Source organism: Camelus bactrianus, chromosome 10 (assembly GCF_048773025.1).
Source record: "Camelus bactrianus isolate YW-2024 breed Bactrian camel chromosome 10, ASM4877302v1, whole genome shotgun sequence".
NCBI lineage: Eukaryota > Metazoa > Chordata > Mammalia > Artiodactyla > Camelidae > Camelus > Camelus bactrianus.
This window is the reverse complement of record NC_133548.1, coordinates 32130113-32143583: the sequence shown is the minus strand read 5'-3', so window position 1 is coordinate 32143583 and position 13471 is coordinate 32130113.

Sequence of the window (13471 nt, the reverse complement as noted above, 5' to 3'; positions counted from 1 at the left end):
AATAATGGCCTGTTTTATAAATGAATTTTAAACATGTTTATGGATTATTTTTAAAGTTTGAATAATGTGAATGTTCTTGAAAAAATGTTAAGAATAATTTTTTTCTTCAACATTGACTCCAGATTTTTAAAATAATTTGGTTTTGTAAAAAATACCAATACTTTAGACTAAAAGTGACTGTATTTTAATTAATTAATTTTCTCCTACTCTCCAATTTTCTAGGAAATTAGCTATTCCAATTGTCAGTTGCCCTTTTTCTGAGATATGACTTTAAAAATTACTTCCATGGAAGCCTACAAATCACTTCCTTCTGAATCAAAGATGCTTTAAATGGGAGTCGAGGTTCAGGTTGGTGACTTTCAGCACCACAACATTGCCATCATCAAAGATTCAGTGACACTCCCACACTTACTAAGGCAACTCTCCATCAGAAAGAAAGTCCACCCAATGAAAACATCTCTTAACCTGAGAAACATAACTATTCTTTTAGACGTTTAACAGAAGGATGAGTAATAATAAGGACAAAATCTAGAGATGGATTGGTCGAGAAAGCTGTGGACATCCAAACTCAACAATGGAGACTCAATGCTGGGAAAGATGGAATGTTCTTTTTTTTTTCTGGCCAGAAATATTGTGCAGGAAAAATAATTACAGTTACGGGAAAAGCATAACCCTGGGAGAGAATTTTCCAAGGATTTAAGCCAAGATCTATAAGGTTACTATTGTTTTCTGTATAAATATATGTTCTGTAAAATGGATCTAGGGTAATTTGATATGAAGACCTGATTCGTTAGCAACATCCAACAAATAATAGCTTTGACACAAACCCTCCCAGAGCATCAAATCATGAGGCACATTTTACTTGCTACATTGGCTCTCGCCAAAAGTGTCAAGTTATTAGTTTTGAAATTTTATAGACTGGTTTTAGTAGATTCAGTGTAGCCAAAGGATATAAGTTGGCATTGGAATACCCTCATGAGTGTTTCCACGGAAGCCCACCTGAGGATAATCCCAGAAACTGGGTATTAGAATTCATGTGCATAAGGATGCATGTATAAAACTTTCTGAGAAACTGAGAGCATCTAGCTAAGGATCCATTTATTCATTCTTTCAGGGGATATTTGTGAAGTGACTACTGTCTGCCAGCCAGTCCTTGTTCTGGGGCCCAGAGAGACAAACGGGAAATGAGAGACAAGACATCTGTGCTTGTAGAGATAGTATTCTAGTGGGAGGAGTTAGGTGATATGCAACTAAACAATAAATAAGATCATTATGACAGTGGAAATATGTACGAAAATAAAATAAAACAGAATGAGGCAAAAGAAAGTGACTGGTCTCAACCTACAGGTAGTTCATTTCTGAAAAACCAATTGCCGTGAAGGCTGTGCTGAGATCTAAATGTCAAGAAAGAGCCAGATATGCCAAAAGCAGGATGCATGCATGATGCTTACTTCCTTTGGATCCCCCTCTGGTTTTGTATTGGACTTCTACCATTTTTTTTCATGTAGCCAAGTATGGCTATCTAGGGCTGAATCTTAAACTTTGCAATGCATGGACCTGGCCATTCTTTCTAATTCTCCTTCTTAGTATTTAGATGCATCCTTATAGCAAAGCTTCACATCCAGCAAGCCACATCAAAGAATCAGTTCTCCTAGACTCTTCGGGGCAGCATACATCCTAGAGTGTGACTGTCTGATTATGTGAGTTGATAAAGTTTTAATTATATCCTTTTGGAAATATATTTTTGCCTTAGTATGATACTAACCTTATAATGAATATAATGTTGTATACAATATTGTACAGTTTTTCTAAAAGGCTGAGGAATGACAGATTGACTTGTAGAGCTAGAAGTGCACTTCAATTTTTCAAACACTGGAACACTGACGCCACTTTACCCAAGGGGATTGTAAATCCATTGGTTACTTCCTTCAACAGTCTGCATATGGTACAAAGAATCCTTAATCAAAGGGAAAATCAAAGTTTAATGGGAAAAAAATGAGGGCATGAATAATTTTCTTAATGAATTCAGTTCAGGTATTCACAGCTACACTATGTGTTTCAGAATTGTGGAGTAGGGGTGTTAGCCTGTCTAATACTGTGCCTTCTTATGGGAGAAAACAGATTCATGGCTCAGATTTGTGTCTTAAAATGTTATCCTGGCTTATCCAGCATTGCCAGTCATTATCATAGTTGCAATTCCTGCTCAAATAGTTATTAGAAAAATCACTAAATCATAAAAAGATTAACAGATGTTCCCAATGCCCAGAACTCATCATGGAACATATAATGAATAGAAGATATTTTCATTAATCATTTATACACTTTTCTATAATGGCTAAGGAAGTAGTAAACACAGAAATTGAAACATAGATCCTACTCCTGGTTTCTATAATTTTGTCACTGACATTTTCCGTAGTTTGCATTTTGGTACCAACACTTCCCAAGCTGTTTATTTTTGCCAAATATCTGAACTTTAACTTAATAATTTGACATTTTAACTTCCTTTATAGAAAATGAACTACGAAAACAATAATTGTATAAATATCATTTTTTAATCATTAAAGCATTCTTGGTTTTGTAGCAGGGTTCTCTAAGACTGGCGTGGACCATATCCTATTCTCTTGATTGACTCACTCAACATCTTTTTCAGTCTGCTTTTATAGTGCTTTCCTGTACACAGAGTCTGGAAAGGTGAAAATGGAATTTCCCACACTCCTTAAACCTAGGGTTCCAGACATGCTATTGATTCTAAGCAGGTGAACTCTAAGGAGAGAATCAAGGCTTCAAGCACTCATTTTACATGTGTAAATTGGCAGGTAAATCATGGATCTGAAGCCAGTCTTTCCTGTAAATTCCTTCTGACCTCCTTGTCGCTGATAAGCAATAATTTCCTCATGCAGTGGAAATAGTGGCTTCCTGACTGGATTGTGTAGGTGAGGTAATATGGCACCAGAGCCAGTAGCTGCTATGATGATTTCCTGACTTCCCAGTTTCTTTACTGTGGAAGGGATAGCAGTTCCCTATTCTTGCAGTTTATCCTGGGAGTCCTTCCTAGGGAACCAAGGCTGGAGCTTGCTCCTTGAGCCCTTCTAGTGATTTTATAAGCACCTAATATGCTGTTGAAAATCTCTCTCTGCTCAGAGGCCAGATAAGGGTAAGTTTTCAATTTGGGCTAAGACAAAAGATGGAGGCTCTGTTTAAGTCTGTGTGCACAAATTGAACTCAGTATTTCTGAACTTTTAAAGATTGAAAGCAGAGATTAAATTATAAAACTGGTAAGTGTTTAGGACTTTAAAGGTAGGAAAAGAAAATTTTCTTTCTACTAAATTATTTTTCCTTTTTTTTTTTTAAACTGTAAGAGTGATCACTTTATAAGCCTCATGGTTAAGTTCCTACTCACTATCTTTGATTCAGCCCCTGATTATGGTGGTGTTAATCAAATGAAAGTACTTCAGACTGAGATGTCAAAAGTTCTACTTGAGAAAGGCTGTCATAATCCTGGGAGGGAGCTCTCAGTTGTCTTCCCATGGCAGGGAAAGTTCCTGCTCTTCCTAAATGGGAAAAAAAAAATATATATAATATAATATATTATATTATATATATATAATAAATATATATATATTTAAAATATAATATATTTATAAAAATATATATATTTAAATATAATAAAATATAATATTTTATATATATAATATATATATTAGAATGTCTGGTTTACAGATACTGATTAGGCCTTATTTACTGATTGGACTGATGGCAGAGTTAAGTGCACCACGTGCTGTGCTGCTGGATAGGTAAACTAAGCCTAATCTCTTCAGAACAGATTCACCTCACTCTTGGCTCCCCAGTTCCTCTCTGCATGGTGCACTACTGTCATTTCTTCCGGCTCAGAGACCAGCCAGGGGTAAGTCTTCCATTGTGCTAAGACAAAAGATGGAGACTCTATTTAGATCACAAATCTAAGCTGATTTTACAACCGAGCTTTATCAGAATGCTGCATCAAGTGATATCAGGCGCTTCACACATCAATAAAAAAGCAATAACCATGTTCTTCTATTGTTTGAATGTGGAGCTTTCTGTGGGACTCCTTGGGTCATGGAAAAAGCAACAGTCAGTTATTCTTGAGTCCTTGGTAATCATATTATCAAAAACTTCACCTTGAGAGGAGTGGGGAGTTTTTTCATCACTCTTTGGTAATCCAGTAGTTTTATAGACATCTGGCAACCCAAGCCTTGAAACTATAAAATGGAAAGAAATAGTATAGCTGTGTCCAAGATAAATATTCACACTTCGCAAGATAATATTTGCATGAATCCTTGACCTACTTGTGTAAAGATAGTTTCAGAGCTGTCAGGTATTGTGTTTAAACCACAAGGGAGTTAGTAGAAGCAAGTACAGAAATGACTAGGACTCCATCACTACTTGAAAAAAAGTCCGATCAAGTTCTCATTATTTTTAATTCTCTTCTCCCTTTAAAATGGACATCTCGTTTCCTTTTTAAGCAGGTATATCAAAGTGAAAACAAGAACTCCTGCTGTCCAGCTATGGTACATACCTGATCAGCCAAGTACGTTTTATCAACTGTAAACAAATGTTAGCATCTTTTAAAATGTGGGTAATTTTGGTCTGAGATCCAAGGTCAGATATATCATTCATTAGCTGTTTTAGAATATTTTATAGAGACAAAGATAGATAATAGACAGATAGATAGAAAGGTAGAAGCTAATTGAGGCAAAAGTCCGAGTATCCTCTTGCCAAGTTAGATTCCCCCTCCAGTGATTGATAGCAAATCCAGGAGATACAGGATATGAGGCAGATTGAGTCAGAAAGTGAGACCAGTGAAAGTCAAGCTTAAACTTTTCTAGATGGTAAACTTCTCCGCTCCTTGTGTAACAGACTCCATAGTTTGCAGTGGTTTACGCACTGGCAATTTGGCTGAGCACCGTGAATTATTTCATTGGTTGACTCATTTGAATCCCAACCCAGCTCTAAACACATTAAAGGCAGGGATCAATTTTACCACTTCTTCCAAGTTCAAAGCTTGCCCACCGTCAAATTTCAAGGAAATTTGTGGAATGAACGAACTAGCTGTCAGTTTGATTTCCATCTAGGTTGATGACATCAAGAGCTCCAGCCAAACGCTTCTGGAACAAATGTGAACATGGTTACCAGAGGATTTGGTTAAAGTTCAGATCCGGATTGAGCAGATCTAGGTGGGGCCCAAGATTCTGCAGTTCTAGTAAGCTCCCAAGTGATTTAGATGCCGCTGTTCCCTGGACCATACTTTCAGAATCAAAGATCTAACTCACTTCTAAGGGGCTTATTTCTGTGAGATAATGTTACCTGGTGGTTAAAACCATGAATCGGTGTCAAAGGCATGAGCTCAAATTCTACTCCTGTACTTACTGATGGACTAAGTACAGGAAAATTATTAATCTATATCTTAATTTCTTTGTATATAAACATTTGATAACAGGATTGATATCTTATATGGGCTATCATATTTAAATACAATAATATATGAAATATTTAGCAGAGTACTTGGCATATGACAAGCAGTCCGTAATTGGTAACTATGCGTTCTATTGATGTTCCCCCTGCCTCTGCCTGAGACTACATGTTCAGAAAACTCTTTGTGGGCTAAGGGAAGTTAAACCTCAAGCCCAATCTTGCGAAGTTTGCTTCCCCAGCCCCCTGCAGAAGTTGCTAGCAAATGCAGGAGGCCCGGGGTTGTGAGGTAGGTCTGAGTGGGAAGGCAAGACTAATGAAAAATAAAGACTTTGAGACACCAGCTAGAAATGTGGGGGTAATTACAGAAAAAGCAGAGTTTTATAGTGAAATAAGAACAGAGGCTAAAGAAGAACAGAGAGAGAGCCAAGCTGTTTAATGGGGAGCGTGGAAAACGGGCACAAAGTTTTACAATAGCACTCGAAATGCTTCTGTTCATGGTGTCGTAGGTCGCATTGCCTATGAGAAAGAGATTGAGTCAAGGATTTACAAGAAGTGGCTTAGTAAGGAGATGTTCTCAGGAAGACTGGTAAGAGTGTGAAAGCTGACTGGGGAAAGGGAGAAAGCCAAAAAAGATGGACTTCATGACAGGAAACTTCAGGGAATTCCTGGAGTGTAAACTTGCCTCAAAGATGTCCTGATTTGACAAGAGAGAGCTGGGGTTTTATTTGCTGGTTTCAGGCTACCCCAGAGAAGTGGGAGAGACATAAATTTAAATCCCCACACATTTCTAATTCTCCACAAGGGCTGGCAAAACAGGCCCCAGTGCCTGAAAGCAATCTTCCAATAAAGAGCCACAGGTCTGAGAGGCTCAAAGCCAAGCCATACAGAGGGAAGGGAGGGGACCCAAAAATGATAGATGCCAGACTCTGAAATATTAAATTACAGGGGAAACCTTATTGTTTATCCCTTCCCAGGACAGCTGCTAACAATGAAAGTATTCATCTCTGTGATTCTTCTGATGCTTATGGCTTCTTATTATGAGACGTTAAACAGAAATGCCAATAGATGATTGTTCAGGGTGAATCTTTATGTCATTTTATTTTTTGTTTCATTTTTTTTGAAAACTGTTCTTCAGTAGAGAAGCAGCGAAAGTAAATAAGATAAAGGAAGTGTTAGTAAACACTAACATATATAGAAATTGGGATGAAAAAACATATAAAATATATCACATATAGAAATTGGGATGAACAGTATCTATAACCAAGTTGCTAAAAACCTAGCATTTTAGGCCAGAAAGGAGAATGCCCAAAAATGATATGCTATAAAGAAACAAAGTATTGTACCAAAAATCTGGCTAATCTATGTGACTTTAAAATTTGTTTGCCTCTTTTGTTTGCATTCCCACTTTCTGAAATGAATAAACTGCCATGAAAAACATAGAGCTACATCAGTGATCTAATGAATGATGCCCAAAATAGCCGTGCAAATTTAAATTTCATAACTTGCCTGGCAGAAACTTAGAGCCTGAGCATAGAAAGAAGTGTCTTAGGGTAAAAATAAACTGAAATGTTCTCAATTCCAGCACTCAAATCTAGTTCCATATTTCACACTGCACACAAACTGAATCTCAGGTGAAAAACTAAAAACACTTGAATATATATATTTTTATACTTGTTAACAAAAATACTGAAATTGTAAGAAAAGAGGGAATTGCCCTTTCCCAAGGACAAGAAATATAGAATATTTTCCCTGAAACTATGAGACTTCAGGTAGGTAAGGCAAGCTTTAGATTAACCCTTAAATAGCTGAAGCTTAAGAAACCAACAAACACAAATATGTGTGTATGTTTGTGTGCATGTGTGTGTAACATATATATTTGGTGTATGCATATACATATATATAAAATCACATTTCTCAAATGAAAGAATATGTACAGTAAGATAAAAATATTGATTATAAGAAATGACTAGCAGAAATTAACTGCCTCTTATTTAGAGTCTTTCAAATACTTTAAAAACAAAAAGGATTTCAAAAGAGCAACAAAAACTATAAAATACATAGGAAGAAACTTACTAAGAAATGTCCAAGATCTGTAAAGAATAAATTAAATAACATAACATAAATGACAAAAAAAAATAACATAAAAATCCCTGAATTAAAAGAAATATGATTTTCCCAGGTGGGAAGACTTTAAAATTGAACAGATGTCAGCCCCAAATTCGTATGTAAATTCAACATAATCTAATGAGAAAGCCATTAAATTTTAGATGTAATTTTGTGTAGTAATTCTAAAGTTCACCTGAAGTAGAAAATGTGACAGAATAAGTAAGACATTCTTGATAAAAATAATGCAAGGAAACTTTTCAGATATCAAGTCACATTACAAAGATATACAAATTAAAGCAGAGTAATTTTAGTACAAAAAAAAAATAGATCAGTCAGGAGGAAGGTATAGCTCAGTGGTGGAGTGCGTGCCTAGCATGCATGAGGTCCTGGCTTCAATCCCCAGTACCTTCATTAAAAAGGTACATAAATTTTTTTAATAAACCTAATTACCTCCCCCTCAAAAAAATTTCTTTTTAATTTTTAAAAGAAAAAGAAAAAATAGATCAATCAAGCATAGTAGAGAGTCTAGAAGCATTTGCATGAGGATCATTTGCATGAGGATTTTAGTATATAAAAAATTAATGTCACTAATTAGCAGGAAAAATATACACTACTGATTGAGTAGCAGTGGGATAGTGAGAGCTCCATTTGTACCCACTAAAGGCAAAAATAAATTATAGATGCAATAAAGATCAACTTCAAATAAATTACATTTTAAGTTTTAAAAGAACATAGAGAAAGATAGTATTGACAATATTAAGGTAGGGGAAGCTTTCCTAAATAAGCAAATCAGAGTCTGTGAAGAAAAAGTAAGACTGGCTTTTAAATACTTACAACATCATTATGATTAAAGATGCTATGAAAAACAGTTAAAGGGTGAGTCAATTTGGAGACAAAATATTTGGAACATTGTTAACACATAAAATACTAACATCTCAAATACAGAAGGAGGCAAAAATATGTACAATAAAAATAGGGGAGAGGATAGGCTATTTCATTAAAGAAGAAATACCTATGGGTAATTACCATATAAGAAACGCTCAATGTCACTGGATCAGAGAAATACATGTTAAAGTTAGAAGTTAGCATGTAACATAAGAATACATACATATAAAATTTAGTAGATCAATTTTTTATATGTTATTTCATTTTTGAATAAGTAACATATTCACATGGGTCAAAATGTACAAAGTAAAAACTTCTGTATAATGAAATCTCACCCAGTTCCATGCCAACAGTTTATCCATTACAAGCAATTAATTTGATTAATCTTCTATGAATTTTATAAGAATATTTTATGCATTTACAAGCAAATACACAAAGTTTTGCACTTTAATTTCCACACAAAGAGCTTATTCTTTTTCTTGGCTTTATAGTATTCCATTGTATAGATGTGACATAACTGATGGATATATAGGTTGACTACAGTGTTACAATGAAAAACGCTATACATAAGTTGCATCACACAGATGTGAATATATATGCAGGATAAATTCCTAGGAGTAGAACTGCTGGATCAAATGACACTTGTACATTTGTAATTTAGCATAGCCTTTTGAGGAGGAAATTTGGAGACAGCTTTAAAATTTAAAGTAGTTATGCCTTGGGACCCAGAACTTAACCTCAGAAGTACTTCTAACATTACAAAATAATGTCTGCAAAAAGATGCATATTACAGTATTCCAATAGCAATAAACTGGAAATCTTAATGTCCTTACTATGGAAATGATCTCATGTATTTATAAAATAGATATATAGCGATCTATTCACATTACAGAATAATATGCAGTGATTAGAAGGAATGAATTAGGTCCACATGAAGAAAGATGGAAATATCTCCAAGATATATATAATTAAGTGAAAAAAGCAAGTGATTAGACGATATATATCATATGATCTGTTAAAAAAAAGATCTCCTGTGTCTGAAAGAGTACACACCAAATTGTTAAAAGTGAATCTCTCTGAAAAATGAAGGGAGACTGGGTATAGGTGATGAGGCAATGAGGAAGGGAATTTTATTATTTTTGCTCTATGTATGGCTTTAAATTACTTTTGAAGTTAAATAAATGAAAATATTAAGAATATCACCTGAGATGCGAGAGGCAGGGACGAAGGTGAACTCGCTAGGAAAGGTCGGCCTCTGAAAACCCACACATGGCTGCACTCTGAGATCCTAAGTTAGTGACTGCCCACTGCAGCGGATAAAAAGGTGTGTCAACAGGGATGACAGGCAGCCAAGCCCAGCCCCAGCCCCAGCAGGAACACAGCCTCCCTTCGCTTGTATACATGGTATTCCCATTGTGAATGTGCCTTTTCAGCTAAAAGCAATAAATCTCATCTTAAACTAAAAAACAAAGAAAGCATAGCCACAGCCTTTACAATTTTTAAATGATAAAATGTGATAACTTTGGCAAAATATATAAAATGCATTTTATATATGAAGGGAAATGTGGAACTAATAGAAATAAATCATGTTTTATAAGTTATTTGCAATTGACTGCTTTTTTATGGATCTACCATATGAGCCTATACTTACACCTTATAAACATGAAAAATAACTAAATCAGCAGGAGGGGTTTCTTTCCCTCAATGAAAGAACCATATGCCAGGTAAAAAGGAAAATAATCACATCCACCAACGTTGTTTCCAAACGATTGTCCCTGCTCAGTCACAGACCTCTAACTGAAACATACCATCCATTTTACGTAAGGATACAGAGTGATCTTTACTTATGATGTGAATCAGCAGGACAGCAAAGTACAGAGACTTTATTACGGATTTGATCATCACCGAAATATTAGTGAACATTAGGCTGCATCCCATGTTAAACACATGGTGCACGTACCCCTACTCCCTCACCCTAGGGGAGTAGTTAATCAGCAAATGCACAGCCCCGAGGCAGTCTTGAAATCCTCGACTCAGCAGTTCAGCAGCAGTTATTATCAATCAAATAGAATTATCACCAATCCAGGTGAAAGTCAAAAAATTCAGTTTTTCGTTTCAATTTGGCTATTACAATACTTCTTGTAGATCAGAATGTTTAGTTCTGCTGTAGACTTTGAGAGTTTAATAGTTTTGATTTTTTTTTTTTATTAATAAGCTGGCCATGGGTGTGCGGTGGGTCAGCCTTAGGTAGCTTTTGCCCGGAAGCCCTTGCTGTGACCCTGGGCACTATTCAGGCAGAGCTCGCCCGCACCCAGGCTGATAATGATTCCTGGGGGTCAGGAACCACACTGGCGAAGAACAGAAGAGCAAGGATCTTCTCCATGATGGATGGGCACAGCTGGTGCAAGTACCAGCTGGCAGGTCAGGTGGCAAAAGACCAGTTTTGATCATTTTGATATTTTATGAGAGTAACAGGAGAATGACATGGAATAGGGGAATACTTTCATCCTAATCCTCACCTGATTTTTCTCCTGACACCTACTGTATTATAAGATAAATGGAATGTAAATAATTTAATGGTTCACCTAGAATTGTTTTCGTATTCTACATTGAAAAAAACCACCTTAATTTTAAGTTAATTAATTTTTTTTTTATTTATACTTTCAAAGTCAGAAAGATCAGTCTTTTACTCACCATATTGAAATTAGCCAATGGTAAATATTTAGCACATAAGATCATCTGCTTCTCAAGGATCTTGATGAGGAAACATCACTTGCAAATACTTCAGTACAAAAGGCAAAATTTAATGAGTCTTCATCATCCTCTGGCTTTTATCATTTTAGAACCAGCCTTTAAATTCCTGGCTTTTTGTATGGTTTTTTTTTTTTTTTTTTTTTTTTTGGTTTGCTTTTCCTTTATTTTCTTATTTCTTATTTGCTTTTCTTTTTCATTTTTCAATACTTACAGATAGGAAAAAAACTTGATAGAGTTTTTCATGCATTCTATTTATTATTTACACAATTACAAATACATTACTAAGTAGAATTTTAAGAAATCAGTCAAATAACTAAAAGCTTACTTGCAATAAAACTAAACAATTAGAAAATACACAGTTTAAGGTCTTGGTTACACTTCCACTGTCGAAACAAATAACTTATTAAATCCTATTAACCTGCTTAGTTTTAAAGCCTCATAGGTATGAGTGGACAAATTTGTTTTTTATAACTTTCTGTAACAAGAAACTCTAAATTTCATAATTTTGTATTCCAGTGTTGGAATTTAATGTAATTTAAGTGTTAATGTAGTGTTTTATAAGCAAACAACTCTTAAACCATGTAACAACGTTTTTTGTATGCATCTGCTAATCTCTTACCATGTTCAGAGTGTTACATAGTAGGAGTTGTGATAAGGTATTAACTAACTGAAGAACTAAATGCATGAATGACAAAAACAATAGGGAAGACTGGGTTCTTTTGACAAATAGATGTTACGTATCGATGTAGTCATTTAATTTAAAGGATGATTAAGTATAGCACATTATGCACTGACTTATAAAATTTATGATATGTACTTTTGGGCATATTTATAATGGGCTCATACCTCTCTTTTCATTCTGTGTCACCAACACAGATACTTGGCACTTTAGAGGATCTTAATCGTTTTATTAGTGAAGTAAATACTATAACAAAGCTAACTGCAAATATATTCTAAGAGGTGCTAACTGTATTTCCTTGATTTAAATTCATGTGTCCGCCACGGTTTAATGTGGTGGTGAACCTTTCAATAAATGGCTTCATGTGATTCAGGAAATAGAGTAGTTGGGGAACCTGCTCTAACCTCTAACTTATCCTCCTCACAAACTCATCTTTAGCCAGCTCTTTATTCTAGGAACATGAAAATGTAGCCAGAAGTACATGTAAACAACATTCACACTCAACGTGGAATCATAGTGATGGATGGTCTGCAGGGCTTCACCAAAAAGCTGTTTTGGCAGTTAAAATATGAAGAGATTTGACAAGTTTTGTGCATTACTGGAAATGTGGGACCAAAAAGTTTTCTTAAATTCTGCACTCTGTGTTACTCATATGTACTCAATAGAAATATGTCATCTCTCACATAATCATTGTTTTTCCCCAGAAAAATAGACAGATTGACCAGAAAAATGACTCAAAGCAAAATATGTGTAGAATAAAAAAAAACAAGTTCTGTTAACTATATCTTTAAAAAATAGAACATATAGTCCAAATGATCTATTATGTTGAGTGTATTTAAGTATGCACTCAGGTTTCATTTTAAATATTATTATTTGCATTGCTAAATGGCTTGGTAATCTTTTCCAGGCTAACTAGGTACATTAGGAGCACAGTTAAATCAATGCTGTGCAAATTCACTGCCATTAATTTAAGTAAAAATGTTACAAAAGGTTAAGTTTAAAAGATAATATATCAATCTACAAAAATGTGCTTCATATGTAACCTAGGACATTTATCATATTAAGATAAACAACATTTTTAATTAATAAATGTATATATTCACCAAAGGACTAAAGAATTAGTCATTACTTCTCTTCAAAATGGCCTGGAGAAATGTGATTTGATTTAATTATTATTGAGTTAATATATTGAATATATTATATATATTCTGCATAATAAAACTATATGTAATACATATTAATGTATTCCAAAAAAATTACACAAAATATTGCATTGTTTTTATTGTTGGAATTTACTTATGACCTCAGTAAAATGCCATTTTGTTACAGCTGGAAACCAAAAAGGAAAAAAACCTTATATTTCAAAGTTCTCAAGTTCTTTACCACAATTGTTTCATAAGACCATAAAAATATCAGAGCAATCATAACACAGAAATCATTGCCCCATTAGAAAAGGAATTGTATGTGAGAAGATATTACTTATTAGTCACAAAAGGCAAATATGCTGAATCACATAAAGGAAAAAACTACCAGAGTAGGAAATTTGCAATCAAAGTCTGCACTTGTGTTCCTCATAGTAGTAGTGCTGTGAGATGC